Consider the following 19330-nt stretch of genomic DNA (forward strand, 5'->3'; position numbering starts at 1 on the left):
GGTTGGGCAACGCATAGTCCTGGATGGGCCTATTGTGGTCGTTTGCCAAGAGAATAGGGTTTGCCATGATATTATTTGCATTTCCTGCTTTGTCTTCCGGTTGCTCCGCCATGTTGGGATTTCTCTCTTGTTGTTGATGTAGGTGGTTGTTTCTTCTTCTTCTTCAGAAGGTTCTCTCAATCTCTGGGTCGTAGTTGGGCTTCGGAACTTATCCTTCACTCATACGACGCCCGTTTCTTCCCTTACCAAGGGAGAGGCAGTGCACAGAGATGGAAAGCTGCAGAGAAAATAAAAAAGTTACCGTTAGCACAATATGTACTGTCGTAGTCCCCGGCAACGGCGCCAAAAACTTGATGTGTTGTGAATATAATGAAATAATGGTGTATTTTGCGATGGTGGTGTATGTGTTGTATATGCAAGTTTTTCTAGTAAAATCCAAGTATAAATCCTACTAGGTTGCCTGGTAAGTCCAGGGTTGAACACAGGGACTACTGAGACAATATGCAATGGTAATTTTAGATTCCTTTGCAGTGACAAACAAAACAATAAGTTAGTTGGTATGTTTGTTTAAAGTATAAATCCTATGCGATGGAATTGAGAAAAAAGTTAATAACAGCGAAAGTTACAATGAGTATACGGGGAACGGGTTGAGAAGTGAGTTAGCTAACATTTCCTAAGATTGTGTTCAAGTTATGCGATCATGCTACACACATACAACAGCATGTCATCTCTCAATGCAAATGCTATAGTTCCTAATGTTAGGATGCATGCGATGTGTACGATAATGTCTATAGGACTTATGTTTAAGCCTTTATTCTTGTCTATGCGAAGATGAATGACACACACATACACAAGGTGACTGCATACTATCATATCCTATTTCTAGGGTGCATGTGATGCATGATAGCAAACATAACTTATCTCTAAGTTTCTATCTCTTGCTTATGCGGTTGTAATATGAATTTTTCAAGCCTAGATTCTAACCCAACTCTCTCAAGTCTAGGTACTTTCTTTAGAGTACTCTCTCAGGTATCTCTAAAGGGTGATGGATGCATACATAAGGCAAAATGATCGCATAAAATGAAGATCTTAGGTCATGCTAGCTAAGTGCTTCCCAACCCATTTAGAAGTTTAGTTACTCATGCGTAATGTAAAGAGAGTGAACACATATAGAGATGCAAATTCCATTTTACAAATGAAATTAGAATACAAAATGACAATGGAAAGTAGGGATAGTAAGCCGAGTAGCAATGTCTTGTTTCCCGAGGCTTTTACACTGTGTTTTACTCTACTCTGCCCAAAAGAATGTTCTTGCTTTCACAAGAGTCGGCACTCTCTTCGTTCTCAGCGCTTCCTGGTGGTCTTTCGAGCTAACCAGGAATGATCTTTCAGCGTCTTCTCTCTTGGTTTGCCTCCACCTTCTAAGTATAAAAATTACAGACTACGACTATCTATTATCTCTGTGTATATGGCGAAAGAGAACTCCCAAAGTTCTGAACTACTGAACTAGAACCGCTTTAACGAAGGTGGCCTTCAGTATTTATAGAGCTTCAGGGTGAAGAGCTTTTCTCTCAAATGATTACACTGATGGGATGTCAATAAATCTCTGTCTGATGCGTTGATTAATTGTCACCAAAAAGTTGAGTGTACTTGCTACAGTGTGTTGTAAACGACTTATCAACTAAATTCGAATTCGACCGTCATCAGCTTTCTGTCTCGTCATGATTTATTAAACTTTCACCTTGATGCGGCATCTTTATGCGGCCACCTTCTTGAGCAGATCTTCCCGAATGCATACGATCGCATAGCTTTGCGGTTGCAATCTTCTAATGTGCTCGGACACTAAATTCCTTGGATCGCAATTCTGCTCTACGCCAATGCATTTTCCTGCACAAAATAAGAAAATTAGTTGCTTTAATGCAATGGACGCATACAATCGCAATGTTCTCAACTTAATGCTTTTGGACACGATTTTAAATATTTTTACCATCGCAATCCTACATTGTTTTATATCTTTGCGTTGTAATAACGTGCATTTCTGCCCGTTATCAATGTTTAATACGTTTTAGGAATATAGATCTTTTGGAATCGAAAGAATAGAACTCTAGCACTATCTTAGGCATCTTATATTGACAAGATGTTGTCAAAATATAATATGAAAAATTTTAAAAGAGGTATGTTACTTTTTAGACATGGAATTCATTTGTCAAAGAAACAGTGTCCTAAGACACCTCAAGATGTTGAGGAAATGACAAGAATTCCCTATGCATCTACAGTTGGGAGTTTGATGTACGCAATGTTATGTACACGCCCTGACATATGCTTTTCAGTTGAAATTGTTAGTAGGTTCCAATCCAATCCAGGACACAATCATTGGACTACTGTAAAAAACATCCTCAAATATCTAAGGAGAACGAGGGACTATATGCTTGTGTATTGACCTAAGGATTTGATCCTCACAGGATACATTGATTTTGATTTTCAGACTGACATAGATTCAAGGAAATCTACTTCAGGATTAGTTTTCACGCTCAATGGTAAGCTATAGTTTGGAGAAGTATTAAGCAAAGTTGTATTGCTAAGTCCACAATGGAAGAAGAATACATGGCTGCATGTGAGGCTGCTAAAGAAGCAGTATGGCTATGCAAATTCTTGGCTGATTTGGAAGTAGTTTTAGATATGCACCTACCTATCACACTATATTGTGACCTAGTGGTGTTGTTGCCAACTTAAAAAAACAAGGGAGTGACAAACGTGGAAAACATATTGAGAGAAAGTACCATCTCATAAGAGAGATAGTACACCGAGGAGATGTGATCATCACAAAGATAGCCTCTGAACACAACCTTGCTGATCCATTTACAAAGGCCCTCTCGGCTAAAGTGTTCAAGGGCCACCTGGTTGGACTAGGACTTCAAGCGACGTAATCTAGGGCAAGTGGGAGAATATCTATGGGATTAAAGAAACCCTAGTTTATTGTATTTTCTCTTTATCTTTCTCAACAATGTATTGTATATATTTGTTCTCACTGGAGTTTTAGTCCAGGTGGGAGATTGTTGGGAATGTCCTAGAACTCGCAGTTCGTGTTAAACATTCTATTTATCAATAAAATATTATCGAGTAACTTATTCAATAAAGTTGTTGATTTTGCATTCTATTATGAAAATCCAATAAACATATCCATGGCTATAGTGTAAATACTTTAACTTTATGTGGTGACATAATTAGGATAAAGTTAATAGTATATAACTTAAATGGTCTAATAAGTACATGGATGAAATTGGGTATCTCATCTTGGTAACACTATTGGATGCGACCCATTTTTTAGGTAATACAAGTGATGTGATCCACAGATCATTCATGTAGAGATATGTGAGTGGGAGCATTCTGTGCAATGAGTTTGCATATAGACTACACCACAAAATAGTCATTTTTTCTTTATAACGATCGTTTACTGTTAAAACTGACTATTTCTTTTTAAGTAACCTAGGATAACTCAATCTTAATCCTGAGCTAGCTATGAACTCTTGTTTGTTTGGGATTATCCTTTGATCTGCATGGGTGAGAGTAGTCCAACAACACTACTCAATAAGCCTTACATTTTGAGGATAAGATCGAATGAATAGCTGGGGACATAGCACTGCAAGATGAAATTCACTCCTACCCTATTTAGGGTAGTAGATAGGTTGTTATCTTAAGTACTGATTCCAGGTCTTGAACAATCGAGGCCCCGCCTTCTCATGATAGAGAAAGGACCTGATTCATAAGTATAATGAATTAAATTATTCATTAGAGGGTTAGTGGGAACTTAAGGAATGAGATGTATTCACAGGGGTAAAATGGTGATCTTGACCCAACTGTGATTACGAACGACCTATCAAAAATCGACTTACTCATCATGGTTATATCAAGTGGACATAATATATCTACAATGAGGGGAGTTCAACTATGGGCTTTAGTGGAGTGACCCATTAGTTAATGAATGAGGGTTAATTCAGTGTAATGAATTTAGCCAATTAATCTCGGATCGTTGGAGCCCATAATCTGTAGGTCCGCGAGGTCTCCCTACTAGCTCGTAAATGGATTAGCTTTAAAGTAGCGATAAGTTAATTTGAAACGTTCAAATTAGAATTAAACGAAATATGGAAATTTATATTTAAATATGATTTAAATATATGAAGATGGATTTGTGTAAAATTTTATTTGATATTAAATTAATTAGAATTCATTGAATTATTTAAATAATTATTTTTTAATTTTATTAAAAAATTAATTTATGAAATTAATTTTACAAAATTAATAATATTTTCAATTTTTTGAAATCAAATTGATTTTTGAAATCATTTAAGAAATTTAAAAGTTGGAAAAATGACACAAAATGGAAATTTGATTTTTTCCATTAAACCTTCAATAGCTCACACCAAACCCACTAATTTAGGCTTCAATAACTCCAAGCATGAGCTGCATCTCATGCAACCGTCTTCTTTGCATGAAAGACCTGCAATAAATAAAGAAGATTAGAGTGGAATTGAGGCATGTATCAAAAGAGTTTTTACAAAAAAATTTGAACTGAAGAAATTGTTCTTTAAGTGGGTTGTAACAGTGAACTCTCCTCAAAGTTTCAATCATTCAAGCTGATTTTGAGTCCCACAACTCACTCTAAAGCTCCAAGAGAATAGTGAGGAAGATCTTGAGGTGGTTCACAGCAAGTTTCGAAGAAGATTACAGTGGAGAATCAAGAAGTGAAGAAGTTTTACAAAGGTATGGCTTCAAACCCTCTCGTGATTGATGAGCATGCTTTAGTTATTGCCAAAATTAATGAATTAGAATGCTTATTGATCCTTGTTGCTTCCACTGCATGCTGATATACTCTAAAAGATATTGCATTTTCAGTAAATTTATTAGCAAGATATAATTCTTCTCCAACTAAAAGACATTGGAATGAAATTAAGTATATACTCCATTATCTCCGAGGAATGATTGATATGGGTATGTTTTATTCAAGTAAATCGAGTTTTGATCTGGTTGGTCATGCAGATTTTGGATATTTATCTTTCCACACAAAACTAGATCTCAAACAGTTTATCTATTTACATGTGGAGGAACTGCTATACCATGGCGATTGGTGAAACAAACCATCACAACCACTTCCTCAAATCATGCTGAAATTCTTGCAATTCATGAGGCTGGTCGAGAATGTATATGTCTATACTCAATGACTCAGTAAATTCGTGGAACATGTGGTTTCTATTCTAGTAAAAAACTTCCAACAATATTACATGAAGACAACACAACATGCATATCCCAAAACAAAGGAGGATATATTAAAGAAGATAGAACAAAACATATTTTACCAAAGCTTCTCTACACTCATGATCTTGAAGAAAATGGTGACTGATTATATAACAAATTTGTTCAAAGGATAACCTGAAAGACTTATTTACAAAGTCATTACCTACAACAACCTTTGAAATTTTTTTGCACAATATTGGAATGTGACGACTTAGAGATCTCAAATGATGTTTCCATGAGTGGGAGTAAATATACTGTATTCTTTTTAAGAGTATTAGATTATATGAAATATATCTCTTTTTCCTTCACTATGACTTTTTTCTCAATGGGTTTTTTCCTAGTAAAGTTTTAAACGAGACATATTTCATATATATAATGGACATCTAAGGGAGAGTATTATAAAGGGACAGTTGCAAATATAGATATTAGAGCCAAAGTATTAGCAGATATAACATAATGTAAAAAAAAATTGCAAATATGGCCAAATTTAAATAGTCTATCAGTGATAGACCATATTATTGGTAGGAGTCTATCAGCGATAGACCTAGTGTCTATCGTTGATAGACTTGTCTATATTTGCAATTTTTTTAAATGATGTTATACACTTAGTTATTATTCCTAAATATGCTACCAATTGCAATTATCCCTATTATAAATATTATAGAAAATAGATGTCCATTAGATACTCATGCTTAGTGTCCATTGACCATGTGTCATGTCCCCATTTTTTCAAAGTGTTGTCCATGTGTCTTGTAAATACTCATTATTACTATCCATGTAATCCACCTTCTACTTGCCAAATTGCGTATAAATAGTAGCATTTTGTGGGTTTTGAAAGACACACACATTGGGCAAATTCCAAAAAGTTTGGAGAAAGTGGAGAAATCCATAATTTGTTATTTTATTTACTTTTGTTATTTATTTTATTTTATATATTTATATATATTATGTTTAATTTATTTTATTATTTATTATTTCATATATTTATATTATGTTTATTTATTTTAATATTATATTTTATTGGCATTTGTGTTCCCGCTGTACTCCTCAAATTCACAACAATTTATATATTAATTAATAATAGAAAAATAAATAATATTTAATTTAAAAAAGATTGTTTTCAAATATAGAAAAATGAACCAAAATATTTACAAATATAACAAAATGTCACTATCTATCAGCGATAAACACTGATAGACTATCATTATCTATCATTTATAGATTGTGACATTTTGGTATATTTAAAAAATACACTTTGGCATTTAAAACATTTTTTCTTAAAAATAAAATAACAATAACTATAATAATAAATTAAAAAAGAGGTAAGCGAGGTAGGGATGGAGAACGGGACAAGGATGAGGATAGAAAATACATTTCTTATCTTTGTCCGTATTTAGTTTACAAGAATTTTCTACACGTTCCCCACTAGAGAATGCTCGCTCCATTAGAGGCATTGTGAGGATTGAAATCTCTAATAAAAGCATGCAATGCATGGTTTAGGAAATTACTAGGTTGACCTTCATGCCTTTTCCTACATCTTCCAACATGCTTGTAGTACTTTTCTTGCTCTTTTATTTTTTCTCAAGAAGATTGACTTTTGACTTGTTGAAGTAAGGAATTAAACTTTCATAGATGAGTATTCACACGAGGTTCTTGGAGAAACTTGTCTCGTGAAGTTAAAACTGAGTTGGTGTGATGTTGATGTTGATGTTGATGTTGATGAGATGGTTTGATCTCTAGTACTTGATCATCTGATTCTCTTTCAGTTGAATGTGTATGCTTGACTTGAAGAAGTGGAGCACGTGATGTTCTTGAAGTTGAAGTCGAAGTCTTGGAAGAGTCTTTTGTATTTTTAGAAGGCTTTAAGTCTTCTGATTGTTGGGAGAGTTCTCTCTGGACTCTCTAGAATTTAGAATTATTGACCCCCACAGATGAAGAGAACTCCTCTATTTATAGAATTCTCAAGTGGAATTTATGGATTAGGAGCTTGGTTGATCCATGGACTTGACCCTTGGGCCCAGCTAATTGGATTTAAGCCTTTAAGTATACTCTTAGGCCTAATTATACTTTAAGCCCATATAATAGTATCAAATTAGTCTGAATTAATTTTTGGTCTAAATTAATTTTATTCAATTCAACAATCATGTTGAAAACACATGGCGTCATCGAAATTTGTCAATTTATGTCTTCAATTTCAATTCGGGATATGTGTCAACATTTAATTAGTTCCAAATTCAATGATGTGTAATTTCATCATTAATTTGATAAATGACGTGACAATTTGTGATTGGTCCAAAATTTTTCCATCAACAAATGCCCCATTTTCGAGATATAGACACATTTATGAGTGGAAAAATCTAGAAAAAGATCAAGTTGGAATCGAAATACAAGTAATTTATTCTTGATTTCAATATGTTAAATTAATCAAACCATGAATTTAGTACACAAGTTTAATTAAAATTCATAATAAAATTTGGAACATGACCAAACTTTAATTTGAGATAAATTTAAGATCCTATCCACAATTTAGGTTGTTCGAGGATAAGAGACTAAATTTTTTAGATTTTAATTTGGGTAAAATTTGGAATATGGCCAAATTTTTAATTTAAGAAAAATTTCAAGATTTATCCCAAATTTAACTTGATTTGGAGATAAAAGCTTAAAAATTTGAATTTTAAAAAAAAATATTGGACAAAACTTAAAATATGTCCCAAATTTTGAAATTTAAATAATATCACTTGTTAATCCTAAATCAATTAGGATTTAAAACTCCATATAAATTGGGCCAAAACAGTCACATATCAATGGTGTAGTGATATGCTAGGTCGTATCGCACTCCAAATTAATTTTCATGCCTTACTTTACTAAATATAGCAAGCGAAGTACAGAGTCGATCCATAAAGAGCCAATTTAGATTTCTGAACTTCAAAACTCATAAAATGTAACCCGATGGGAAGGGGGTTTGTGAAGATGGTTAATGTAAATTGCTTGAAAATTGAAATGCACGAAGTAAATTGAGTGAATTTTGTATAAAAATAATCAATCGAACAAAACTCTTAGCTTGGGTTGTTCTAGTTTATTTCATTCCCTTTCAATTCTATCATAGACTTACTCATACAATTAATGTGAGATTTTCGAATCAAAACTTAGCCTACTCGTTTAGAATCCCAACCGGTAGTCTATAAATTCAAGTTAAATTAAATAAAATTGAGAATCCTCCACTAATCAATAAAACAACAAGATTAAAAGCAATGCTAAGCCAAACAATTGATTTCCATCATCTAATCAACTATTCAAGCGAGATTTATCTTGATTAAAAAGTAATGCTTATCAAATGGAATCCCAATTTGACTCCACAAACTTACTTAACCATTGCTTCTAGGTGATTACTACCTAATGATTACAAATAAGGGCCAATCCAAGCAATCAATCACATTAACATAGCCAATTTGTCAGATTATCTCATGCTTAATGGATTGTAGATTAAATTCAAGATAAAGTCTCATAAAATTCAAAACAATCTCAGCAGAATTACAACTCAAATCTTAAGAATGAAGAATGAATGGAGATAAACTACAAAACTCAAGCTAAGTACTTACCTCTTAGCCACAAATCATGCTCTAAAACCAATAATCAAGCTCTATTATGCTAAAAATGGCAAGAAATTACAGTATTCTTCGGAAAAGAGAAGGAAAATGAGCCCAAAAATGGCAAAATGACGTTATGACTTATGCTTTGGACAAAACAATCAATTTATATCAGGCATCACAGCATTGCAACGCTGCACATGGGCATCATAACGTTGCGCAAGTCATCCATCATGCCTTCATCTCAAGTCCATAGTGTTGCAACGCTGCCCTATTTCTTCAAGAAATAGGCAGCTTCTGTCTCTCAACATTGTGCCTCCTTTCGAGCATTACAACGCTCTAGCTGGGCAGATTTGAAATTCTCTTGGCCTTTTTTCTCTTTTTGTGCAATTTAACTGCTATCTTGGTCATTTTATTGTCTTTTCACCCCGAATGCTTCATTCGACCCCTTGTACACTCGAGACCTACAAAGATATCAAGTACACACATTAAATAGCTTAACGATCCCGAATTAAGTAGAGGGAGATAACACATTTTCGATGCTATCAAATACCCCCAACTTAGCTCTTGATCGTCCTCGAGCAAGGTAGAACAAACAATCACACACAAATGATTAGTTTGCCAATCTGTAATGTTCTTTACTCAAGCCTCAACAGTCAACTAGAATCATACATACAATCGACTATGCAATAAAAAAACATTCAATCAATTCAAGACAAATTTGGTAATTCGTTTCAAATTTTGTCATGCATGCATAAGCACAAAGTTATCTATTTTGAACATGAGCAAACCCGAAATAAGCTTATGAACCCTCGGTTTTCTTCCCCTCACTATGGCTCGAATGATCTGGAATAATGTTTCCTAAGCTCAAAATGGCAATGTCATTCAATCGGAGTAGTCAAAATCAATTTACTCATCACACTTATGATGTATTTTCTTTTCTCTTCCTTTTTTTTTCGTCATTTTTTTTCAAATGAAGGGGAAACTTTATCAAGGAAGACGACTTTGGTTTTGGCTTGACCACACGAGTTACATGAAAGATATCTAACTACGGGCCAATTTCCCTTAAAAAATGTCTAAGCTTACTCATTCCTCTGGGATACTTTAGCTTAGAGCGGGTGCCATAGCTGCCCCAGGTTAATCATGCCCTTGAAGAAGAGGAGTAAACCCCTACTTATTCTTCTTTTTTTTTGTCATTCATCATTTTTTCTACTTTTTTTCATTTTTTTCATTTTTTAGAGTGAATGGTGATATCAATTATCTACATCTCGAAACATGCATTACTAAATTGAACTTTAGAAAAACTAATGTCCATCACTGAGGCCTTTCGAAGTGACAACAAACCTATTGCCTTATAATTCAATTCTAAGAAAGCAAGAGTCAAGATAGATATTCAAAGGGTCTGAAGATGCATGAAAAAAATCAAGCAAAATTTTCAAATGTGCCTAGAAAATCATGAATCCTTTCTTCTGACCTATTATCATGTAAACACAATTCATACAAGTGCGTCAAACATTGGTCATAGAAAGGGATAGGACAACAAAGCAAACAACAAACAAGCAAGCAAAATCATACAAACATAGTCCGAGCACAACGTTCAAGAACCCCAAATAGTATTATCACAAAACAAATAGCCTCAAAATTCAAACACCCCACCCTCAACTTTTAAAGCACACTATCCCCAATGTGTTTGGAAATAAAGCATGAGGGATCAGAAAACTTCCCTAAATAACGGAGTGAAGGAAGGATTTAGGAAACTCAAATCAACTCTTCTCCACTAGCAATCCTAGCAATTCAAGAATGATAAAAAGAATTAGGCTCAATGATAAAAGAAAAATTATAGAAATGAAACCTAATCTAGGAAGCAAATAAATTTAAAGCCTGGCTGCGTCCAGGAAGCACAAATTTTTAGGGTTGGTTGCTCGACTGTGGTGGCTCATTGTCAAATGTAAACCAGCGAGTTCAATCAATAGGTGATGTCAAAGCAGTCTAAAGACTACCCATCATGAATTACCTTCAGCCTATGCCCGTTCACTTTCAAAATTTTCGTTGTCTGAGATTTATAATGTCTACTGCACCACTAGAGTAAAAGTGAGAAATGCCAAATGGCCCAAGCCACTTAGATCTGAGTTTTCTTGGCATAAATTTCAAATGAGAATTGTATAAAAGAACCTTTGGCCCTACCTGGAACTTCTTTGGTGTGATCATCTGGTCATGAAATTCTTTCACTCTTAGTTTGTAGATCAGAAAATTCTCAAATCATTCGAACTTAAGCTCTTCTGATTCTTGGAGCTGTAAAAGTCTAGCCTCACCATCTGCCTCAGAATCCCAGTTGCATTGCTTTACTGCCCAATACGCCTTATGCTTGGAAGATGGCAAGCTTTTCCATAGACCATCTGATAGGGAGACATCTCAATAAGGAACTTGAAGGCTGTTCTATAAGCCCACAAAGTACAGTCAAGACGAAGGCTCCAATCTTTCCTTCCAAGGTTGACCACTTTCTCCAAAATAGTCTTCACCTCCCTGTTTGACACCTCTGCCTGCCCATTCATCTAAGGGTGGTATGGGGTGGCAATACGATGTTGTACATCATACTTTTTTAGCAAGGAAGCGATGATTCGATTACAAAAATGTGATCCTTGGTCGTTGATGATTGTCTTAAGGAAGCCAAATCTGCATAAGATGTTAGATTTCAAGAACCCTGCAACCACCTTAGCATCATCAGTAATTGTGGTCTTTGCTTCCACCCATTTGGAAACATAGTCCATTGCCAACAAAATATTCTTAAACCCACAAGATGAAAGAAATGGTGCCATAAAATCTATCCCCCACACTTTAAATACTTCATAGAAAAGAATGGGGACTTGGGGCATTTCATTCCTATAGGACAAACCTCTTGATTTTTGACAACGTTCATAAGTCTTACAGAGGAAATATGCATCCCTAAACAAAGTATCCCAATATAACCAGAATCCAAAACTTTTTTAACGTTTCGTTTGAGAATAAAGTGTCCACCACATGCATGCTTATGACATAATTCTAAAATAGGAAAGAACTTGTCATTAGAAACACACCTCATAACAACCTGACATGAATAGAATTTCCACAAATAAGGCTCTTCCCAGACATAATATTTTGACTCACTTTTGATTTTATCACGTCTATGCTTATTCCTTCCATAAGGGAACTCATCTGTGTCAAATAGCTAACGAGGTCAGCATACTTGGGAGTCATGGAAATGTCATCGTCCTACATTAGCTTATGGTTCGGGAAGTCTCCATCAACTGAGACAACTACCTTCTGCTACAAGTCTGCTCAAGTGATCAGCGAAAGAATTTTCACATCCCTTTCTGTCTTGAAGCTTCGGGTTAAACTCCTAGAGGAGAAGAACCCACCTCAAATATTTGGGCTTGGACTCCTTCTTAGACATCAAATAGCGCAAAGCTGCATGATCAGAAAAAACAACTACTTCAAATCCAACAATATAAGAATGAAAATTTTCAAGAGCAAAGAAAACAACTAAAAACTCCTTTTCCATCATGGTGTAGTTGCATTGGGTCGGGTTCAGGGTCTTTGAAGCGTAGTAGATCACATGATGTTTCTTATCAACCTTCTGACCCAAAACCACTCCAACATCATGGTCGCTCGCATCGCACATGATCTCGAAGGAAAGATCCCAACGAGGAGCTGAATAATTGGAGCCCACAATAAGGAATTCTTAAGCACATCAAAGCTTGCCTTTCATTCATCATTAAACTCGAAAGCCATGTCCTTGTGAAGAAGAGAGACCATCGGCTGAGCAATTTTGTTGAAATCTTTGATAAACCTACGGTAGAAACCTGCATGCCAAAGAAAAGATCGAACCTCTCTCACGTTTATAGGGTAAGGGAGCTTAACAATAACATTACCTTTAACAAGATCAAACTCTATACCATGCTCAGAAATAATATGTCCATGTACAATCCCATGCGATGCCAAAAAATGACATTTTTCGAAATTAAGCACAAAGTTAGACTCAATACATCGCTTTAGCCCCATAGACAAGTTTGACAAACAGTCATGAAATGAGTCCTCATAAATAGTGAAATCATCCATAAATAGCTCCATGCAATTTTCAGTGAATTCAGAAAAAATACTCATCATGCAACGCTGAAAAGTGCCTATAGCGTTACATAGCTCAAACGACATCCTTCTGAAAGCAAAGGTGCCATAAGGACATGTAAAGGTCATCTTCTGTTGAACTTTCTAGTTAATTGGGATATGATAAAATCCCAAAAAAAACCATTAAGAAAACAGAAGAAAGGCTTTCCAGCTAGCCTCTCAAGCATTTGATCTATGGATGGGATGGGAAAGTTGTCACACCCCCTCCCGAGTTCACCCCAACCTAAAAGGGATATGAAGGCAGCAGACACCACCTTTGTGATACCTACTGTCCCTCCTTAAACCAACTCATTAGATAACAAATATATATATTACAATTAACTTTTAATGACAGTTTCAAGAGTTTATACTTAATACATTCCTGACCCTAACTACCCCTAGTGACTTCTAATAATAATCAGGCTCAGAATTCACTTTGGGAGAGTGGCAATTCCTGACCTTGAGTGGCACTTCCATAATGTCCTTTTTTTTCGCTACCTAAGTGAATAAAACATTGGAAAACATGAGCTTAAAGCCTAGTGAGTGGTATAATTTATAAGAAAATAAGTTTGCTTTGAAAATTCATTTTTGGAAAACAAAATCCACAATCAAGCATCATAACACATAAATATATAACCCTCCCAGTCTGGTAACTGGTACCTCTTGGCATGATCATGTGTTTCCCAAGTAATCCCGTTTATTTTCAATATACAAGTTGAGGAAACAATTCACAAGTTCGAGGAAACAATTCCAGTACCCACTTAGCCTACTGAATGTGCACATTTCGAAAATATCCCGTTAGTCGTGCTTTGAGACATGCTAACAATTTTCCAAGATACAATCCCAATTTCTCTTAAATTCATGTCATCCAGCAAAATCAAAGTAAAACAATTATTTTAGCAAAACAACAGAAACCAATCAACACTAGAATCAATGTACAAAAGGCCAAGAAGACACATTTCTCGATCATACCCATTTCCAAACCTTACATATATATGTATAATAGCATATATACACTCAATTCATAAATCATATGAAAGTAGAAACCACTCATAAATTTTGTTGTGACTTTTCCTAATGTTTTCCCTAAACGACTTCTGATCATGTTTTCTTGATTTCTACTTACTTCAAGAAAATCCTAAATTTGCCCAATTTCTCAAATAAATTAATTTTGGTTTTAAATATATCCTCAAATTGAATATTTTGACTTACCCACCTCAACTTACTTAAAAATAGATCCAACTTCTGAAAATACAGCTTTTTAGGTAAATTGTGTAGGCTGGTAGGTAACGTGAGCAGTCAGTGTGCAGGATGGCCGCAAGGCTGCATGCAGGTGGGCGGCACCCCTTGCACATGTGTGGCGTGACACGGGCGTGATAACTGGGACGTGAGAGAGTGCACGTGCGTGTGAGGGGCTGTGCAGCATAGCACGCGCAGGCATGTGTTCAGCCGTGCGCTTGCGATGCGCGCAGGCATGCATGCCCTGTACGCCAGGCGAGAGCGTGTGCGATGAGCGCCTGCCTATGTGACCAACTGACCTTTCTACCTTCCAACGCGAATTCCTCACTCCTTCCTTCTCCAAATCAAATGGCAACCTAAGATCACCTAGTACACTCCTCTCTCAACAATTTCACACAAATTTTACTTGATTTTCATGAGTGAACTATGAAAACTAACGTCCTCTAGCTGACTTTATTTATAGTGGTCGCAAAATCATTAATGCTTGACACTTCACTACTCTTGCATGTTCAGTTGCCTTCAGTATGCATGTGCCAACGCATCTCCCTTGACACCTCCTTGCATGTTGGCTGAAGTGTCTTCATTTTTCATAGGCCAACACATAGCCTCCTTTTGAGGTGTCATTACCAACTTTGCATGTCCTACCATAGCGTCCTTCTCAGTAACATGAAATGAGATGGAGGACTGATTGAAGTCAAAGTTTTCAACCAGCCTGTGTAGCAAGGCGATAGCCAGCCTGGAATGATGGTGGTGTCACAAGGTGAAGCCCTTGCGACAATGAATCCTAAGGAGGATGCATCCATAGACTTCAATGAGGGATTTTTAAGTGATATGTTGAAGGAGGTGGAAAAGAAAAGGAGGGTGTGAAAGGGAGAAGGCTAAAAAAGAAAGGGCTCAAAGGAAGCAAGAGGAAAAAGAAAAGAGAAAGGTGGAAAAGAAGCAAAGAAAGAAGAGGGAGAAGAGATTAAAACAAGAAGAGTGACGCCGACGCAGAGCTAAAAGCCCGAAAATTGAGGGACAATCCACCACCATAAGAGTGGAAGTGTTGGGTTGTATGTCCTAAAACTCGCAATTCATAAAAACATATTCTATTTGCAATAAAGATTTTATTGACATTTATTCAAAAAGACTATTGTTGAATATGTAAATTACACTAGTAAACATTAAATCCAATAAACAAAAGATCCATGGCTATTACATGAATACTTGAATTTTATGTGAAGACATAAGAGTAGATCAAGTTCGAGTAAATAGCCAAAACGGTCTCTAGTATATGAATAAGGTTGGGTACTTTATTCTGGTAACACTGGATGCGACCCACTTTGTGAATGTTACAATGGTTGTAAAGTGATACAAACGAAGAGATCCTAATTCGTTCATGTAGAGACATGAAAGTGGAGGTGTCCTATGCAATGAGTTTGCATGAGACCGGACCTAGAAATAAGTCACTCTTACTTTCTAATGTTGTTTATTATTTAAAATTGACTATTTCAAAGCGATGACCTAGGTAACTTAACCTTAATCTTGAGTTAACTGTGAACTTCTGTTTATTCTGAATTATCCTTAGATTTTCAGGGGTGAGGATTGATTCAACTGGCTCAATAACCTCCCATTCACGGGGCAAGACCGTGTGAATAGTTAGGGACATAGGGTGCAAGATAGAATTCGCTCCTACCCGCTTTTAGGGATAGTAGAGAATTTGTTCTTTTAAGTGCTAACTTCGGGTCTTGAACAAGGGACCCCACCCTCTTTTTGGCCCGAGAGGGACTCGGAGTGTTGATTATATCACAAACCAATTGTTCATTAGAGAATCAGTGGAACTTGAGAAACAAGAGGTAATCTCGGGGGTAAAATCAGCTATTGACCCAACCATTCTTACAAACGACCTGTAAAGGGTTAACTTACTAATTATAGTTATATCGAGTTGACACAATATATCTACAATGAGAGGAGTGAAACTACTGAGATTTAGTGGAGTGACTCGGTAGTTAACGAATGGTGGTTAATTAGGTTAAAGAGTTTAGCCGGTTAATCTCGGATCGTTAGAGCCCATGATTTGTAGGTCCATTAGGTCCCCTTATTAGCTCACAAATGGAATAAACTTGAGAATAGCGTGATGAGTTAATTTGAAACATTCAAATTTGAATTAAGGGAATTAGTAATTATATGTGATGTAATTACTCATTTACTTATTGAATTAAACGAAATTGGAGAATTGGTTGATATTTAAATTCGATTTAAATATCAAATTACATGAATAAGGATTTGTGGTTGTGGAATTGATATGTAATTAATTTAATATTTGATATTAAAATAATAGAATTAATTGAATTGAAAATTGAAAATTTGAATTTTGTGAAAATTCAAATTTAGAAAATCAATTTTGTTTAATTTAATTTTTAGAAAATTAGATTAAAATTGGATTTTAATGAAAACCCAATTAATTGATTTTAAATAAATTTTTAACGAATTGATTTTGAAATTTGGGAAAGTACAATATGAATTTTTCATTTGAATTTAACTAAAAAATTGGAAAAAAACCCAACTTTAGTCAGTTTTTCCAACATGAATCATTTTCAACTTAAATCCACTACAATTACTCAAATAGCAGCTGGCTGTCAATTATGCAATCAGATTGCATGTGGTTTATTGGAGAATTGAGAGGCATGTAGTTGGGATGAGAAGAAGTGCTCTTCTGCTTGAGTGAAAAAAACAAGTGTCTTTTCCAAAATTTCCTCTAAACTCAACTCATTTTGAGTCCCACAACTCAATGTAAGGTCTTAGAAAATAGTAGAGAAGATATTCTGGTGGTCTACACTTAGTGGCTGAAAAGATTAGAGCTGAATTTGAAGATCAAATGAGTTCTTCAAAGGTATTTATGAAACCCTCTTCATATTATATGAACATGCTTGATTTCATGCTAAATTTAAGGAATTAGAGTGCTTAATGATCTTGTTTTCTTCTGCTGTTAGCTTGCTCAAACCAACAATTGGTATTAGAGCATGATTTAAGCACTCAATTCGTGTTAATTTTAGCTTATGGGTGTTTTTCATAAGTAGTATGAAAATGGTGGACTGATAAGTTTTTTTTTTTCAGTTTTGGTATTAAATTCTCTTTAGTTATGTTGCAATTGTTGTAATTGGCTCTTGGTTGATGGGTCTTAATGTGTGTTTAAGAGTCTGTAATTTTATTGGAGTCAATAGAGTTGAAATTAGGCTGTAATTGAAGAAAGAAGCAAAGGTGGTCAGCAGTAGAAATCTGGAGATGTGATGCTACCTCTAAAGCGTTGGAACACTGCTCTTCATTTTCAGCCCAAATATGAAGATCAGCCCGTGCCGATGCAATGTTGGGATGCAGCGTGCATCACTGTTCATCCTAGCCTTAAAGCAGGCGCATGACCCAAACCGATAGTCCAAGTGAACTAGTTCCATCGATTCAGGTCTAGGAGGTCTGGTTCAACCTGTTTTGGTCTGGTTTAGCACCTTTTGAAGTTTTGGAGGATCGGTTTGGGTCCGGTTTGGGTTGGTTTGTGCGATCCAAAAGTGTTTTGGAGTCGATTTTGCTGATTATTGTAATAATTTTAGGTCTTTTGCTTGTTTAAAAATGTCAAAACTGGTTCATATCAGTGTGTGCTTAATTATTTATGCATGTAATGTATGTTATAATGAATATAGTATGCCATGTAGGTTTAAAATCCCACCATGAGAAGCATGTTGCATGCATTGAAAGTATGTTATAAGGAGTTATAATATATAGTATATAGGTTTAGGGTTTCAAGTGTTTAATATAAGTGTTATATTAAATCCGGAAAAGCTTGATGAATGTTATGGATGCAAAACATGTCTAAAGTTTTATATGTTGTTATAAAATTGGGTTAGACATTTAAAATCCATAACAAAGATAAGTTACATGCTCACGTAGGTTAACAACTTGTTTTAATAGTTAAAATAGGTCGTTATCTTATAAAATTGTTGTTACAAACTCAACAGGTATATAATCCTATCTAAGGCTAGAGGTATTTAAGTTGACGATCTACGGAACACCTCCTACCTGGGGATTATAGCCGAATTATTGAACGTTGTTAACCCGATTTTATAAGCACACGTGAGCAATGTGAGATTTTAAAACTAGTTTATCACCTAGACATCGTAGGTTAAATCAAAATATAAATGTTATACTTGGATAATCACCTAGACTTAGGTTGTTTAATTAGCCATAACATACTTAAGTAAAAATTTTCCCAATAGAAATAGAACACCTCAGTGAAAGATTAATAACATATAGGATATGTTATTCTTAGCTCTAGCGTCCCTAAGAGTTCACATCATGAGATTCATGCTCAGCTTCGTGTCACCCTAGGAGTGACCTCCATTCGGAAAGTGTTTGCATGGGTTAGTAGCAAGGTGAATAGGGGAAGTAGTTCATAGTACGTGGGTAAAGGATATGTGTCAACGTGTCCTACGGTCTCATCCATTAGTTTGAACCATGAGATTCCTATGTTGCACCTGCTTGTCGACTTTATGCGATCTAAGCTAGTAGTTTTACGGCAACTATCTCCTCAGAGGGTTGTAACATGGGATTGGAACAACTCAAACTCCAAAAATAGATAAGATTTCTTAGGTCCATTCCCAACTTTGACTCTCCACTTCGGTAGCGTCATTGGGACCGACCTCTAAAGTCTGAAAATGGAGGGTTACACTTACAGAATGACTAAGTGTTAGTAAGTTCTTGACCGAAAATGGTAATTAAATAACTATAGGAATAAGAGTTATTCTAGATATAGTATTTAGTCAATAATGTCTTGCTTTGGTGAAGGAGTATTTGACTGCCCCTTGGTAGTATATATTCTGATTCATTATAGTACCGTTGCAAATAAATAAACAAAATTTGGGTAATTATTAATTTTGCTAAAATTAAATTGGGTTTAAAAGCAATTTACTAATTAGTTGAATTCTTCAAATTTACTTGCTTCCGACATGTTTAACGATAATGATTACTCAACATGGAAATCAAATTTACTAGCAGATGATGATTTAAAATTTGTTTTAATAGAGGAATGTCCTCAATCTCTC

This window comes from Benincasa hispida, chromosome 8 (genome assembly GCF_027475165.1).
Source record: "Benincasa hispida cultivar pf3 chromosome 8, pf3_genome.v1.1, whole genome shotgun sequence".
Classification (NCBI taxonomy): domain Eukaryota; kingdom Viridiplantae; phylum Streptophyta; class Magnoliopsida; order Cucurbitales; family Cucurbitaceae; genus Benincasa; species Benincasa hispida.